Genomic DNA, 17,940 nt, shown 5'->3' on the forward strand with positions numbered 1-17,940 from the left:
AACCCATATAATTTACTATGCCAACTCCACCAAGTATAAACTTTGAGAAGGTGCTGGACATTAAACCCATTTAATTTACTATTCCCACTCCACCAAGTGTAAACTCAGGGAAGGTGCTGGACATTAAACCCATTTAATTTACTATTCCCACTCCACCAAGTATAAACTCAGGGAATGTGCTGGACTTTAAACCCATTTAATTTACTATTCCCACTCCACCAAGTATAAACTCAGGGAAGGTGCTGGATTTGAAACCCATATAATTTACTATTCCGACTCCACCAAGTATAAACTTTGACAATTTATTTTTTTAATTTTTAGTAAATTAAAATATATATATTTTAAAACACTTCCCACCCTATTCCCCTAAAAACCCACAACCCGCTCCTAAAAGTTATTATACTTTTTTTTAATTATTTTTTAATATTTTTTAAAACTATATAGATATTTTTTACCATTAATAAACAAACTATACATTTTTTAACAATGTTTCAAAATTTTAATTTTTTTTAAATATTACTAAATTAAAATATATATATTTTAAAACACTTCCCACCCTATTCCCCTAAAAACCCACAACCCGCTCCTAAAATGTATTATACTTAAAAAAATTTTTTTTTTAAATATTTTAAAAAAAATATAGATATTTTTGGACATTAATAAACAACTGATACATTTATTTTATACAAATACATTAATAATTCCACATTATAAACAGTCTATATGTAACAAATAAATATTCTAACTCTCTATATTTTAACATTCGATATTCTGACACTATAGGGCCCATTATGATGGCCGGTAAATGGGACCGCCCGCCCAAAGGGCGGGGGTCCCGATGTGGGCATTAGGATGCGCCCGCCACAGTGGTGGGCGCATCATGCATTAATAACATTGGGGCGGACGGTATTCACACCAGCACCCACCGCAATGCTATTAATGCTTGTGATGCAGTTGCATAATCAAAGCTTTGATTATGCAAATGCAGGGGGGTACCACAGGTACCCCCCCGTGTGCACCCCCCTACTGTCCTTCACTCTGGGGGGGCCCGCAGGGGGCCCCCAGAGTGAAGTCCGCATGCCTGGCATTGTAAATTGGGCATCATAATATGGCTGGCGGTGTCTAATAGACACCGCCACCATATTATTCCTTTTCCGCCCCGGCCGCAAGGCGACCGGGGCGGAAAATCGGCGGACGGTCTTTCTGTCCGCCGAGGTTCCCCCCGCCATACTAATATGGTGGGGGGAAACTAGAGATGATGGCGGGCGCATTTCCCCCGCCAGGCTGTCGGTGGCCACCGCCAGCCTGGCGGGGGCAATCCGCCCGCCATCATAATGGGCCCCTAAACTTTGACTTTCGATATTTTTCACTAACACTAAGAAACAATATTTTTAACAGTCGAGATTACCCACTCGATATTTGTAACTTCGATATTTCTTTTAAAACTTAAAAATCGATAAAACTTACCTCGATATTTCTCACCTCGATATTACTGCTATCTTGATATTCTGGAGTCGATATTATGTCCAGTCGATATAAAAAACTCGATATTAAGACTGCACACCGCAGATATATAACACAACAACTGACATTACATCTAAAACAAGCCAAGACTATTGGCTTGACAATGATTGTTAGCTGCATAAGATGAATGAGCAACAACGACTTTGATATAAATATTATTGAAAATGCTTTAATTCGGAATTTATGAGACTGTGTAGTAATTATAATGCTCCATTAGGAACATTAAATCAAACTCTTGGAAACAAATTTATTGTTATTCATTATGGGCTTCGAAAATGTATAGAAGCTGCTTATACTTGGCAACAGGAGCCAATGCATCACTGTAGCCCTGTTACATCTCTGCCCTTCACTCCTCCTGTTCCTGTGCGGCCATGGCAGCATGCATAACGAATGAGTCTCGTTGAAGTTACATCCAAGGGCAGTGATGGGTGCTATTGTTTTTCTCTTCATACTGAAAGTGGGGGCAACAATGGGGATCCGATCTCAGCACCTATTTCTTTTTACCTGGACTGCCAACGCTGAGCAGGGAGAGGACCTGGCCCACTTAAAGCCCTGAGTGGAATTGTACTGCCCTGTTTATATAGCACTTCATACCCTTGACAGAACTGCAAAGCACTCTGGGTTTTTGCATGGTTGAACAGGGTGTTGGAGGTGGTTAGGAAATAGATAAAGTTGTGCGGTCTGGATATGTTGTGCCAACCTTTGTAGCAGAGCGATCGCAAGAACACGGAATGTAATTTTGAACAATCCAGGAAATTAGTGGGATCCCCTCAGATCCTGGGTCCGGAAGCTATTATTGAGCCGGATCCGGCATCTGAGCGGGCCCAACTGAGATATGATGAATTAACCCAGTCTAATTCTACAGCAAAGGGACACATTCGGCAGCACCCACACGTTGCCTGCTGTTCGTTCCCAGAAGCAGCATGCAGACAGTCAGGAGGCTTTGTTATTTTCAATTACAACTTGGTGCAAAATAAAGGCCTTAGTTAAAGGACCATCAGCCCACTTTTTGTTTAAGTTTTGTCCAGGCTGGAAGCTAACTGGAGCCTAACTCCTACATGTTACTGCATTGGATGGAGATAAACGCACACAGTGTGTTATCACGTCAGCTACTTGAGAGAAAATATGGTTAGTAGGCAATGTTTAAAAGTACACAATTTGTTATCACGTTAGCAACTTGAGAGAAACTATGGTTCATAGGCAATGTTTTGACTTTGTTTCACCCATATACATAAAAGATAAGAATGCACTGTATGTATCTGTCTCAATGAGTAATTACCCAAATACACACTTAAATATCATTTGCTGGGGGGCGTGGCTTGGAGCGTCAAGATGGCAGTCACACTCTGAGAGTGCTCCGGACCCCTCCCTCATCCGCTCTAAGTTTCCAAGCTTATCGGCAGCTAACCCTCACCCCGAGGGAGGAAATTATACTGCCGCTAACATCAATGGCGGACACCTGGAGCAAGGGAGACCGGGAAAACGAAAAGAAAAGACCTGATCCACCCCAATGACTGCGCCCCAGACAAGATGGCAGACTGACCTCATCGCCCGACTCCGTGGAAAGCTGCAGACTGTATTCCACCTCTGCTGCCATACGAACAGAGACTGCTGCATTCCCAGGGCCCCATTGGGGCCTTACACAGTTATTTGTGGTTCTGGTGGCTGCTGCGATGCAACCAGATCCCGGGCGGGTCTCCGGCCCAAGGGAGTGAGCCCAGAGCCGTGCACTGCCTCACAGGGGTGCTGGGTGCCTCGGCCTCCTGCCCCGGTGCGGCGTGAGTGCCGTTGGCCGGGCGCGGCCCCTCTCCGGCGTACCGGTGAGTGCCTGAGTTCGAGGCATAGAGGCTCGCCAGCCGAGGTGGCCCAGCTGCCCTAATGGAGTCCCCCACACCATGAGTGGTACTGCGCTAAGGCCTACGGTGATAAGCCCGCGCCCCTGTCCTGACCACCCGAACACGAACCAGAACCGGCCTTGATGGGGACTGGAGTTGGAGATGAGCTCAGCAGGACCTTCACTGGGGCACCATCAATCTGACGGAATTGATTCCTCAGCCTGCGGTAGGTGGCCCATGGTGCAGCTCGATGGAAGCCCCAGGACTGGAGACCCAGGCGCCTGTGTTGGCCCATGGGACGCCCAGGCTCTGGAGTGAGGGCTCTGTGATGAGGAAGTGGTGAACATCATATTGATTGTGGCCGTCTCAGAACAACTACGAGGCGGTAACCAATGGGAGACGTGAGGCGGGGAGCCCTACACTGGCTGGAGTAGACCTACACCCTTATACTTCCAGGCCTCACCCAGAGGGCCTAACCACGGGGGCCACATCACAGGGTGAAGTCCACACCACAATTCCAATTATTGATCCAGGCCCTGATTCTTTTGAGAACTCACCCACAACCTACCAGATGTAAACTGATCCCTTACACTGATTGCCAAAGAATGTGATAGAGACCTGGGCCGAGGCGGCCAAACCCAGAGAGCACACCTGCCCCCGTACCACAATGGGCCAGAAGATGCTGACAGCACTGGAACCACACCACCTTTGTGACGGGGCCCTACCTTTTAACGCCTGATATACTGGCCCAGGCGAAACCAACAACGCCCCCCCCACAGCACCAAGGAACCCACACAGTCATACCTGTATCCACAGGGTGTCTGGGCAAAAGCAGGCAGTGGTACGAGTATAAAGGCCACCTGTCCCTAGACATAACTCAGACCAGCGCCTGCCCTCCTCCCCCGCCCACCATGGGGAAAAACAGCGGCCTTAAACCCCCGGTGAGCCAGACCAAGATCGATCAATACACCACCATTGAGCCTGGCACCATGGTGGGAGCTACTGAGAAATCCACTCCGCCAGGGTGTGATCTCAACACGATCCTACAAGCCATTAGTTCTTCTCAAGTCTCAATAGAAAACAAAGTCAGAGAAGGGCAGGTAGACATGGCTCTACTCTGGCAGGACCTCCGAAATGCAACGGCCCGTATTTCGGTAACGGAATCATGCATCTCCTCTGTTGAAGACAAAGTAAACAGACTGAAGGAACAAGTAGCCCACCTTCAGACCCACACCAAAGAGTTGCATAAAGGCACTGAAGACGCTGAAAAAGGTCTAGGTGCAAAAATCTCCACCTTGTGGCATTTCATAAAGGGTCAGAGCAGGGACAGGTGGAAGCTTTCATCGAGCAATGGCTCATATCATGGATGCCTAAAGACGCACTGTCTGCATGGTTCGCTATAGAGCGAACCCACCAATCTCTGGCACCCAAACCTCCTCTGTATGCCCCTCACCGACCCATCATCACCAGGATCCTTAATTTCAAGGACAGAGACTTGATTTTGATTCAAGCGCTGTTGTGTTTCAAAAACAGGATATAACTTGGCCGCCACTTTTGTCTTAATGTGAAGGATGATTTTAGGTCGTCTTCGCTGTTAATGAAATGTTGTCACGTCATGCACTTTTGATTTTAAAATGGCTTTGTGAATGCATACAAACTGACATCGATAAAGGTGTAGTGCCGAAACCCGTCTGTCCGTGCTGGGAGGCTCTGCACATTAAAAAGCACATTTTATACATTCTCGTGAGTGCTCTCCTGTTTGTTTGACACCGCATTGTTCTCCTTTGTGTGTACATGTTTAGCGGCTCATCACCGCTGGAGACTCGCACCTGGGATGCGTGTTGCGGCAGCAGGGACTCTTCGTTTTTGACTGAATATATTTAATATAATTTGAATAATATAAAATAAATTTAAATTAATAGTTTATGAATTGCTTTAAAGTAAATATATATATATACATTATTATGTATGTGAGCTTAACTCTTTTAAATAAGTTTATTTGTTATATTTGTTGAAGTATATATTAAATCTATTTTTTAAATTAATGTTATTATTTAATATATTTATTATTTTTTTTTTTATACATGTACATAACAATCGTTTTTTTGTACAACTGTATTTTTGACATTGATATTTTTTCCCCGATATTTTTGTACTTACTTGTTTAAGTACAGGAAGTCGATATTTTTGCATTCTATATTCTTTACATAGATATTCTGTCAGTGAACCTGCTGCACTAACACCATATTTGGGTCTGGATTTCTCTTCCTATGCAGGATCATTAAAATATTCCACATGATAAATCTTCGGGAAGTCTATATCCAGATAGCAAGTACCATGCCATCCACGTGGCAAGTTGAAATATGCATTTTATCCACAAATAAAATAGACTCTGGAAATCACAGCATCCTGTTACTCCAGGAAATGAGAGTTTTTCCCTCTTGCTTCAAAAGTGTGTTCATATTTACTCTTCCCTAGAAACAACAGATCTATATAACTCTGATCAACATGTATACACAATTTTCTCTTGAGTTCCCAATCTAATACTCAGGCAGGTAAGTTTCCTTTTTCCTGGTGTTCAATTTCTTCACTACTCCACTTGTGCGTTTTGAAATCCATATCCATTTCAGTTTGAGATTCTAGGTCTCTCCATCTATCCTCCAGCAAATCCAAAAATGTATTATCCACATCTGAAATCAAACAAATCAAATTATGTCTGTGTGAAAACGCAGTGTATAGGAACTTGAGAGACACAAAATATTTGCCTGCAATCTCTGCACTCTTAAGATAAGGCTTACTATTCAAATGTTTGATAAGGGGGCCTTGTGGAAGACAAATAATATTGAAAACTGCATTCTCCATAAAATATACTTAATAGGAGACTACAAGAAATACCATATTTCAGAGGGAGATGATGTTAAGTAATTTCCTCTGAAGAAGAAGCAGGCAACTGAGTACAAACATTGGAATTCCTCACATTCCTAGTGTCTATTTACTCAAAAACAAATCTAAAAGGAATGTTAGAGGTACAATCCCCTCTTGACACATCTGTGTACAATCCCATCTTGACACATCTGTGTGTAATTTCTTAACCCCCAGCACGTACATCAGGTAACCATTGTACATATTGCATCAGAGGGGATGTCACTGTGTCCCTGAGAACCGCTCTTGTCTTTTACAAAGGGGAAGACAATATTTGACACTTCCAGCCCCGACCCACAGCACATGACATCTCTAAAACGCTCTGTCTAAGGAGCAGTATGGGATTGGGAATGCGAGACCATTAGAAATGTGTGGGCCGATATCTGCAGGTGTCGGACGGTGTCCAAGGGTGGTGAAGCTGAGGTGCAGGTGGGCGGTACATTGTGCACTTCACTAGGGGTGCCCCCAGCCACGGTGGTGGTCACAGCATCACTGGCGGTGAAGCTGATGGAATGGGAGTTGTTTCAAACCCTTTTGAATACAGGAGTCCACAGAGGAGCCCAGGTGCTGGTCAGTGGTTGCAGGTAAAGTCTTTGTGGCCCTGAGACTTCAGAACAGGAGGCAAGCACACACAAGCCCTTGGAGATTCTTCTTCAAACAGGTTCACAGCAAAGTCCCAGTCTTTGTCATCTCATTGGCAGAAGCAGCAACTGCAGGCCAACCCAGCAAAGCACATACAGCAAAGGGGCTGTACTCCTCCTTACAGTTCTCCCGCTCCTCTCCTTGGCAGAGGTCCCTCTTGAGTCCAGAAGTGATCTAATTTCTCTATGTTTTCTTTGTGGCAAGGGTCTCTGAGCCCAGTCCTCTAAGCCAGTTCTCTGTCCTCCCTGGTGCTGCATGACCACAGGAGGTGGAGACAGCATTGTGGAAAGGAGACACAGCCTAATGAGCTGCAAGTGATACCCCTCACACCACTTTAAATGCAGCCAAGGTCTGTCCAGCCCAGCAATTAGTCACCCACGAAAGCAGGACACACCTCAACCCTTGTAGCTGTCTACAGTCAATGCACATCCCCAGCTGCTGTCACTCCAAAATTAGACAGTCAATAGACAAAACAGCAGAGTCACAGAGAATGATTAAACAAGAAAATGCCTAATTTTTAAACGTGTCATTTTTTAACCTCACAATTTAAAAACCATCTCCCTAAAAAGATGTGTTATTAAATTCTGAATTCAGTGAGCCTAAACTCCATTTCTCTCTCTTGTCCTCCCAATAGAAAGTTATACTTGTAATATGTTACAAAGCAACTCCCATATTAGCCTATGGGACAGATAGCCTTTCAATAGTGAAAAGCGAAATTGGCAGTATTTCACTATCAGGACATGAAAAACACACTAGCACATGTCCTATCTTTTACATACACTGATACCCAACCTTTTGAGCAACTTAGGTCTACCCGAGGGGTGCGTTACATGTAAGAAAAGGGAAGGTTGGGGCCTGGCAAGTGGGTGCATTTGCCAGGTCAACATGGCAGTTTAGAAGTGCACGTGCAGACACTTCCGTGGCAGGTCTGAGAAACATTTACAGGGCTATTCATGTGAGCGGGACAACCAGTGCTGCAAATCCACTAGTAACATTTGATTTACAGGTCCAGGCACACTCAGCGCACTTCACTAGGGACTTACAAGTAAATCAAATATGCCAATCATGGATAACCAATCAGAATAACAATTTACACAGACAGTATATGTTAAAGACTAGCAGTGGTAAAGTGGACAAAGTTCTGAAGCCAATAAAAACAGGTCAGGAAAACTAAGAGGGAGAAGCAAAAAAACTTGAGAATAACCCTGCAAAAAGTCAATTTCAAACAACCGTTATCTCTCTCAGCTGCATTTCAAAAACATTGTGGAGGGCGCATGATTTGGAGCTTTGTCAAAGCCGCTGTAAATGTGAGTGTGATTAAGCAGTGTCATCACTAGAGCGGAGCGTAACTCCATGGAAATCCATGGAGTTTTTATGCAACTCCATGTGATTCCACATAGTGCAACTCCGTGAATTCTGCCCACCCTTAATGAGTACCTTCAACAGGGCGCATTGGCTCGCTTCGACCTCCTGAGTGTTGTTTCTTCTCCTTCACTCAGATCTACATCCTATATATCCCCTGGGATTACTGAGAGATTACTTTCTACCTGGAGGTCGAGTCTCCCTCTCTCTTGCCTCCTCAGCTAACGTTCTTCTGCTGCCACTTGCAGTTCTCTAACACTAAGCCGTTCATTAGGGTCTGAGTCTAACTCTGCTACGACCACTGGATTAGCCTCTCCTTCACCAATTTCGTCATTCAAGTCTCTCAGGCCGATCTAGTGCTATTCCTGGTTCTGACAGTTCCCCTACAGCTTGACTAACCTGCTCCCATGATCACATGACCACCACTGGCTCTTCTGGGAGAAGTGCTGTTATCTCATCAAGGGACATGGAACCCTGTGAGTATGAACCTCATGAATCCAATTGGGGAGGCCACCGCACTTCACAGCAGTTGTAGTTACGAGTATGAATTAATAATGCCCACACCAACAAGGCTCCAAACACGACTTCCGTATGTGTTTCTTCACCACCACCCATTCTCCGGGACTTGAGTTGTGACAATGCTCCTTGTGTAGCGGGGCCGTAGCAGCTTTAACCTGATGAGATACAGAGCACACCATGTCAGCCAATGTTTTGCAGTAGTATTAAATCATTAGCAATGTTTACCAGAGCATTTGCAGGTACAGCTGGCAATTGTATTGCCCTTCCCATAATAATCTCCTGGGAGATAGTCTTGTCCTATGATCGGGTGTGTTGCACAGACTCATCAACACCAACAGCAAAACATAGAGCCATTTCAAATACATAGAAGCACACGCTTTAGAAAGTCCTGATTTCGGCATCCCAGTCACTTTATCCACCAGAACGGAAGCCTCAGGTCAGTAACTACAATGCAGTATTTGTACTCCTTGCAAGGCAGCATGCAGGCCAATAAAGAATAGGAGACAGCAACCCATCCCTCTCCTCTCGTAAAGTAGAAAATTATACAACATTCTTAACCCCTCCCACCGGGTACCTAGTATTATACTCTAAAACCCAAAAGACCAAGCCACATTGTATCATAGCGCGCAATTTCTCTTAATTCTATTGGTTAAGGAAGGGGGTGTACTGTCACACCACTCTCGTCATGATGCTTCGGTAAGACTGTCCATTGTCCTTTTTATTCATTTTATCTACTTTCAGCCCAGGAAATACAAATTCGAGCTGTCATCACAGTACACATTTCCTCCATCTCGGTCATGTAACAACTTTTGTGCCTCAATTGTTCATTTACGCCACTCTCTGAGGAAGTGTTCCTTCTCCGAAGGTTATTTTGTTTCTCCACGCAGAGTTTGTCTGGCACACAGGACCCATGAAGGACGAACAGTTTCCGCCTTCCCTCTCCTTTCAGTTTAAACTCGCATTTATTTTCTAAAATGACTCTCTGACCTTATCTGCAGACCTTTTACCTAGATACTCCACTGTATTCAGAACACTGGTTTTCCCTAAGTTCGAAATTTCATACATTATGCATGAGGATTCTTGGAAGCACAGCAGGACTATCATCGCCTGTTTAAAATCTTTGTATAAAGTTCATGCCCATCGTCATCCTTAGGTCAACACAGTAGCACAGCAAGGTAGGACCTCTGGGGAGACCTATGGGTATATATACATCACATTGTGCTAAGATAAGACTTTGGAGAACAAGACTTCCCGGCCGACACACTGACCTGAGACGCTGAGATTCCTGCATGCAGATACTCCAGCTCGCAGTGGTCTAACATTCCTCGTGGGGTGTCCAACTCAAGACCAGGATGGGGTCCCATAGTATCTCACTTTAGGTAATGGGGTTGACTAAATCCGAGAGGGATTCTTGGCTTAACACCTCAACCCATGCTAGGTACACTTAGGTACATCTAGTTCGGGAGGCATCATAGGATTACGCATCTTTTATCATGTGTTTTATATACCTGAATGTATTCATGATTTTAGGAAAAGGTAGAACTATACCATCCATTTACCTTTAGAATCAATCATATTTTATTGTGTGGTAGAGGATCACAGCTTAACTGCCTACATCCAGGTGTCGGCAGAGCTTTATGTTATGGTCAATACACAGCATGTAGGTCTACAGCCCGGAGGGCGACTCAGCGAAACAATTCAGACCACAGTGTATAGACAAGGCAACTGGCTAAGATACCACTTTTATAGAACAAAAGGAACATGAAAATAGACAAACACCCAAACCCTCCACCCCCCAATCCTCCCCACCCCCACCCCTATCCGCATCAGTCTCTAACCATCATTTCTACCACCCCGTAACAAACGGTCACAGGTCAGAGTCATTCAGGCTACATTTTTGAGGCCCCTGGCAGTTCCAGAGGAATGAGTTGCAGTATTTGTAGGTATTTCAGGCATGTGACTTCCCTCATTTCTTTGGTAAGGGGTTGCAGGAAAGGGGCCCATAGCTTTGCATATTCCGAACCCTGTCCATCGATGCTAAGTGAGAGGCGCTCCATTGCCAAAAGGTGCCAAAGCCTCTGGATCCAGTCCCACGGGTCGGGGTGGCCGAGGAACCCCAGTGCACTAGAAGAAGCTGTTGTGCTGCAAACAATGCTAGGGCTATTTGCTTACCCCTCAACGAGCGTAAAGGGAAGGACTTAGAATGGGGGAGTCCCAACAGCGTGTGCTCAGGTGCCCGTGGGAATATTATCTGAAATGCAGCAATAATGTCATCGAGAGCCGTTGTCCAATATCGCACTAATTTCAGGCAGTGCCACAGTAAATGTGTCAAGGTGCCAGGAAGACCACACCCCGCCAGCAGAGGCCTGACTTGGTTCCATCCCATGATTTGATGCGCGCTGGGGTTTTATACCAATAAGTGACTACTTTATAGGCAGGTTCCGCACCCGCGGTATTGGAGGCAGTGTGGTGTGCCCGGTAAAAGATGTGCTCCCATTCTTTGTGTGTTAATGGGCGCCCTAATTCAGTCTCCCAGCGGACCAGCGCCTTCGTACGCTGCTTCTTGGGGCACCCCATGATCATAGGTTACAATTCAGATATGAGCTTACGGTCATCCTTTTTGCAGACCAGCCACTTTCAAAAGTGGTCAAGGGGTGGTACATTAGAGCGAAATTGGAGGATTGGGTCACCCAGTGTGCAAGCTGTGAGTAATGGAAAGCGTCTGACTCTGGCAGATCATAATAATCCTTACGCAGTTGAGGGAAGGGAATCAAGCCATCTAGGTCAAATAGGGAGCCCACCCTTTTACAACCCTCCTCCCTCTAAATGTGAAAGACTAGGGACGTGCACCCTTGTGGGAAATCGGGGTTGTCCACGATAGGAGTCATAGGGGAGGGAAACATAGTCCAGCCTCTGTGTTGCGCTAACTGATCCCGTACTTTAAGAGTCGGTGAGGTCACCGGAGAGGAGTGAACGCCACACGCTCTGTGTTTGCGTGGAAGCCAATGTTCACGCCAGATATTACAACCAGTCACTCTTTGGTCTATAAAGTTCCAGTGTTTGCTGGACAAGGGCCTGTACCACTCCGTGATGTAGAGGAGACAGGACGCTTGATAATAAGCCCCCACTAGCGGGAAGCCCATCACCCCCCCAGCTTTCGGCAAAGTGACAAGTGGTAATGCGAGCCGCGGCTTTTTATTGCCCCACAAAAATGTGTTAAGGAGCCCCTGTCATTTCCGAAGGGTGCCTGGCGGAGGGCTCACAGGGAGCATCTGAAACAGATAAAGGATACGCAGGAGCACAGTAATTTTCACTGCTGCCAACCTCCCACACCATGCCAGGTTGAGGGGGGACCAATCAGACAATGCTTTGGCAGTTTGATCAACCAACAATTTATAGTTGAGGGTAATTGTTTTAGCGATAGATGAAGTCAACCGAACGCGCAAGTATGTAATGTCAGTGTGCACCCACTGGAAGGCAAAATCTTGCTGCAGGTCTTGGACCTCATCGTCAGGGACAGAAATATTGAGAATCTGTGATTTCGAAAAGTTCACTTTAAACCCTGCGACCTTTCCAAACTCTCCCTCCAGGCACCGCAACGTGCAAGGGGGTTGTGTGAGTGACAGGATGACATCATCCGCATACATACTAATTTTGTGTGTGTCAGCGCCGAATTTGATGCCTACAATGTCTAGATTCGATCGCATGCGTTGGGCAAAAGGCTCCATATAGAGCGCGAAAAGCAGCGGGGACGGAGGACACCCCTGCCTCGTTCCCCTGGAGATGGGGAAGAGGGCTGATTTACACCCGTTCACTCGCACCGCTGCCTTAGGGGCTGCGTAGAGACACTGGACCCATCGGACAAAGTTATCACCAAATCCAAAAGCCCGTAAGACTGCAAACAGGTACTCCCAATCGACTCGGTCAAAGGCTTTCTCTGAGTCGATTGAGAGCAAAAAGGCCTTAGGGTGAGACCGGTGAATTAAGTCTATAAGGTGGAGGAGCCGTTTGGTTTTGTCCCCTCCTTGCTGCATCGGAATAAAGCCGGGCTGGTCCGGGTCAATAAGGCCTTCCATCAAGGGGCTAAGTCGCGCTGCCAAGGTACTCGCGAAAAGCTTCACGTCAATGTTCAGGAGGGAAATTAGCCGGTATGATCCGCATTCTTTAGGATCCTTCCCAGGTTTAAGGATAACCGTAATTGCTGCCTCTGACATTGAGGGAGACACCACGCCAGCATCGAGGAAGGAATTTAAAAGTCTTGTTAAAAGAGGAGCCAGCTCCAGGCAAAAGGTTTTATAAAACAAAGCGGAGACCTCCTCTATGCGAACGGCAGTATCTAAAGTGTCAGGCGACGAATTAAACAGTGGAGTAAGACCACAAGAAGTTAGATAATCCTCCGTACCCTGCCGGCCAGTGTCCCCCCCCCTTGTGTACAGGCACTGATAGAACTGACAGAAGGTGTCAATAATAAGGGTTTCTGTGTTTTGCTCCACCGTCTGTGGATCCCGGATGGATTGGATAGCTGACATCTGTGCTCGTGCCCTTAGCCTATGCGCCAACATCCTCCCTCCCTTATCCCCGCTATGGTAAAACTTATGTCGTAAACGCAGGAGGGCAAGCTCTGCCCTATCTAAGTCTATGTGTTTCAGCATGCGCCGCTTTGTTTCCAATTCCCTCCACACTCTTGGGGCTCCCGTCTGCTTGTGCACTGCGTCTAGGACTCCCACCTCCCTCTCCAACTCTGCACACTTTTCTTTGTGTAACTGCGCAAAGGATGCCGCAATCGCGATGAACTCGCCCCGCACCACTAATTTCAGGGCTTCCCATACCGCCCCAAGAGGCGTGCCCTCTTGATGGTTGTCTGCAAGGTAGTTAACTAAAGTGTCCCAGATTTGAGTAGTGACTGACTCCGAGTGTAGCAGGGAGTCGCGAAGACGCCAGCCGGGAGGTGGTGGACGCTTGCCATGGGAGGTAAGCAGAACCGAGATGAGGGCATGATCCGACAGGGACCGAGGAGTAATAACTGCTGCGTGTAAGTGGGGGAGGAGAGAGGATGTGGCTAAAAAGTGGTGTAAGCGTGCATAGGTTTTGTGCGCCGCGGAGTAGTAGGTGTATTTGTGCTCATTATGGTGTTGGGCGCGCCACACATCACTCAATCAACCATTTTTTCCCACCATGCAACAGTGCACCTGCCTGATGTGATCGTTGCTCTGACCTATCCATCCCTGGATCCATCACTATCGCCGCATCCGGAGATGCAAGAACTTCAGAAAGGGCCAAACGCAGGAAGGGTTCTTGTCGTTCGTTCGGGGCATATAATGACCCTACTGTCATTTGTGTGTCTCCCCATTGAATACGGACAGCCAGGAAACTGCCTTTAATGTCTACTACAGCGGAAAGTACTTTGCAGTGTGGGCGCACGCTAAAAAGGATTGCCACCCCATGTTTCTTAGCCGGACCTGAGGACCATAGTTATGTTATGTTATGTTACACTTTATTTGTATAGCGCACAGCGACTCAAAAAGAGTATCCTGGCGCTTTCACAGCGAGACCTACAGAAAGTAACACAACACGACAACAAAGCAGAAAGAGAATGTGATGAACAGAAAAAGAAACCTATAAAGTAAACAGCCAGGTCTTAAGACCTTTCCTGAAAGCCAGCAAGCTAGTGGCACCACGAAGTGTCAGCGGCAGGGCATTCCACAGCTGGGGGGCACGCAGACCAAAGGAGCGACCCCCAATGCGGGCTTTTTGAACGCGCGGTACAACCGCCAAAAACTGTGACTCTGATCTAAGTGCCCGAGCCGGTTGATAAAAGGACACTCTCCTTTGGAGGTACTTTGCACCTCCAGAGTGTAGGGCCTTATAGGTCAGAGTCAGCGTCTTAAAGATAATGCGCTTGCGAATAGGCAGCCAGTGCAGGGCCTGCAAGAGGCATGACGCCCTAGCTCGCCTATTAAGACCGTAAATGGCTCTCGCCGCCGCGTTTTGTGTCACCTGAAGGCGCTGTAGCAGATACTCCGGCAGGCCCAGGTATAGGACGTTGGCATAGTCCAACCTGGACCCAATCAGAGCCTGCACAGTCAGTTTCCGGTGTTCTTCCGACAACAGGGATAGAAACTTTCTTAATACCTTCAGGAGACCGAAGCAGGTGCCCGTCACTCCCAGAATCTGGGCTCTCATTGACAGACCCTTGTCCATCTTGACACCCAGATTCTTGGCAACTGCAGATGGAACGGAAGGGGGAGACATGTCTATAGGCCACCAGTCATGCCAGTCAGGATCAGACGTACACCCAAAGAAGAGCACCTCAGATTTCTCGGGATTGCACTTGAGGCCACTCAGATTAAACCATCTGAAAACAGCCCCAAGGCAATCCCGGATGCTCTCCCCATTAAAATCTCCTCCCCTCTCACAGGAGAAGAGGAGCTGAGTGTCGTCTGCGTCCGGGCCCCGCAAGACTCCGCCAGAGCCGCCAAAGGGGTCATGAAGATGTTAAAGAGGGTCGGGCTCAAAATAGAGCCCTGAGGGACCCCAACACCCAATGGCGGCATCACAGCAGAATCCGGCGTGGTCCAGACCGTTTGTCGGCGGTCGGCTAGAAATGAAGAGAACCAGCTGAGCACCGTCCCCCTGAGGCCTATCTCGAAAAGTCTCGAGAGCAGGCGTTCATGGGGGACGGTGTCAAATGCCGCCGACAGGTCCAACATGACCAGCATGGCCCTGCCTCCGGAGTCCAAAACTCCTTTGATGTCTTCTGACACCTCCAGAAGTGCGGTCTCAGTACTGAGATTAGGGCGGAAGCCTGATTGGGAGGGATGCAAAAGCTCATGCCCTTCCAAAAAATTGGAGAGCACCATTTGAATGTGCTTCTCCAGGATTTTCATCAAGGCAGGCAAGAGTGAAAGCTCTTATCCTTCATCCGCTTAGTATCTTTGGAGAGCAGGTGGGTTTCCTGAAGTAGACATATATCGCCCTCAGCATTTTCTAAGAGTGAAAGTATTGCAGAGCGTTTAACTGGGCTATTTAACCCTTTGACATTCAGGCTTGCAATTTTTAAATCCCTACTCATAGCATCTAAGGTAGGAGAAATAGACATCTAGCTGCTCAACGTCAATAGTACTAGGACCATAAGGAGTCAATGACCCTGGGCCAGATACCTGCCCTGCCTGCCTGAGAACTGATGCGGAACCCCAAAAACAACCCCAAAATACTCACAGAACCCATTTTCCTAACACATAATGCAATAGAACATAAAAAGGAAGAAAACCCAAAAGTCGAATTCAGTGACAACAGTCTGTTTTGCGAGTCAAACGTTTAGGGGGACATGGCGCCATCCTAGATCAAGTTACGCTCCTGGTACAGAGCAAGGCCACCGTACAAAGGGTGAGTGATGACACAATTCCTCGACAGACTGCTCCCCTCTTCCGGCGCTAAAATATGAGCCCAACTGATGCCAATCGTGTGTAGATCAAGGGGCGCCTGTATTATCCGTCACCTGTGCCACCGAAGTAAGAGCCGCCTCCCTCTCCAGCATTCTAGTGGATGTGTCCGGTTTTGATGGGGGGGGGTGATCTCCTGACTCTCTGCCATTCGGTGGAGCACCTGCGTCGCCTCGAAGGAGATCCGTTGTTCCCAGGCTGAGTAGAAGGCTGGTCCAGTCCCAATACATTGTAAGCGACTTCCAAAAAGCAGATCTGCAGAAGCTTGCTATGGTGATTGAATGTGAGGCGAAACGGATGGGCCCATGAGTAGGGGATGCCTTGTTCCCGAAGATGGTTAGTGAAGGGCTCCCTACGTTTGATCAAGGTGGAGGCTGCCAAATCCTGGAAGAGTGCAGGCTGATGACTACGGAACTGCACAGGGTTGAGATCTCGGACCTTGCGAAGAATTGTCCTTAAGTTGGAATTCGTGGACACAGACAAGTATGTCCGGCGGGGGAACCTTAGCACCACGTGGCAAGCCTACATGATGAACACGATCCATCTGTATTTCCTGATCCCCGTCTTCACCCAAGATCTGATGAAAGAGATCGCAGTACTACGCACTGAGGTTATCGCCTTCTCCTTTCCAAGGAACCGCCCGAATTCTGATGCTATTACGCCTGGACCGGTTTTCTAAGTCCTCAGCATGGGCCTGGAGATCCAGATTCTGCTCCGTGAGGCGAATCACATCTTGCTGGAGTTGGTGGAGATCGTCCTCTCGTCCTAAGTCTTGCTCTTCCAAGGTCACCACTCACTCTACGAAAGCATCCACATCACGTCGGACTTCTCTTAGGTCAGTAGAGAGCTGGGAGTGAAACTCCAGAATATCCTCCTTTATGGCCGAGAACAGTTCGATCATAAAAGCTTTGGTCGCCAGCGTATCATTTTCCTCGAGTTGCGGTGATTTAGATTCCAGCTGAGAGGTGGATTGTCCCGTCGGCTTCTGCAGGAGATCCTTCAGGGGCTTGTCCTTTCTATTCCTGGAGGAAGACATGACGCCTCAGGCAGGGGCCTATGCGCAGCCGCCCGCAAACAAGGCAGGGCCGCGATAAGAGTTACCGAAGACACTTAGGAGATGTCCCCGCAGGATAAGCCGGACTAACACGTAAGAAAGGGCAGACAGCATTGGACCCGTGAGGGATACAGTTGGGGTCTATCCGTGGCGGAACTAGGACCTAAACTCCAGGCAGCAAGCCACAGGCCTGCAGCACCTCACGGCCAACGTAGCTAGCAAGGGAAAACCAGAGCCCAGGGTTCAAAAGGAGGCATATATCAAGAAGGGGGAGCCCCTGCACTCGCTCCCGCTCCCGAGCCCCTGACCACCAGAATGACAACTTGTGTGCTGGCTGCAGCTGGGTCAGGCCTCCACCAGGCAGCCTAGGGCCTCCGCTGCTCCGATGCTCCCAGGCCTCCCTTCAGTTATCATAGAAAGTCGCCGGCTCGCCAGCCAGAGGTCCACACGGGGAATACAACCCCTCAGAGTGCAATAGAATGAAGGGGGAAGGGAGCCTCACAGACAGGGAGCACCCCACAGTGTGCAAAGCTGAACCTCCCGCTTTCGCCGCTGCCAATACACCTCCCCACCACACCACACCGTCGGCGATACACGGACCGACCAACTCCACCAGAGGGCAGGTGAAAGTCCTCCACTA

Source organism: Lissotriton helveticus, chromosome 5_1, assembly GCF_964261635.1.
Source record: "Lissotriton helveticus chromosome 5_1, aLisHel1.1, whole genome shotgun sequence".
Taxonomy (NCBI): Eukaryota; Metazoa; Chordata; class Amphibia; order Caudata; family Salamandridae; genus Lissotriton; species Lissotriton helveticus.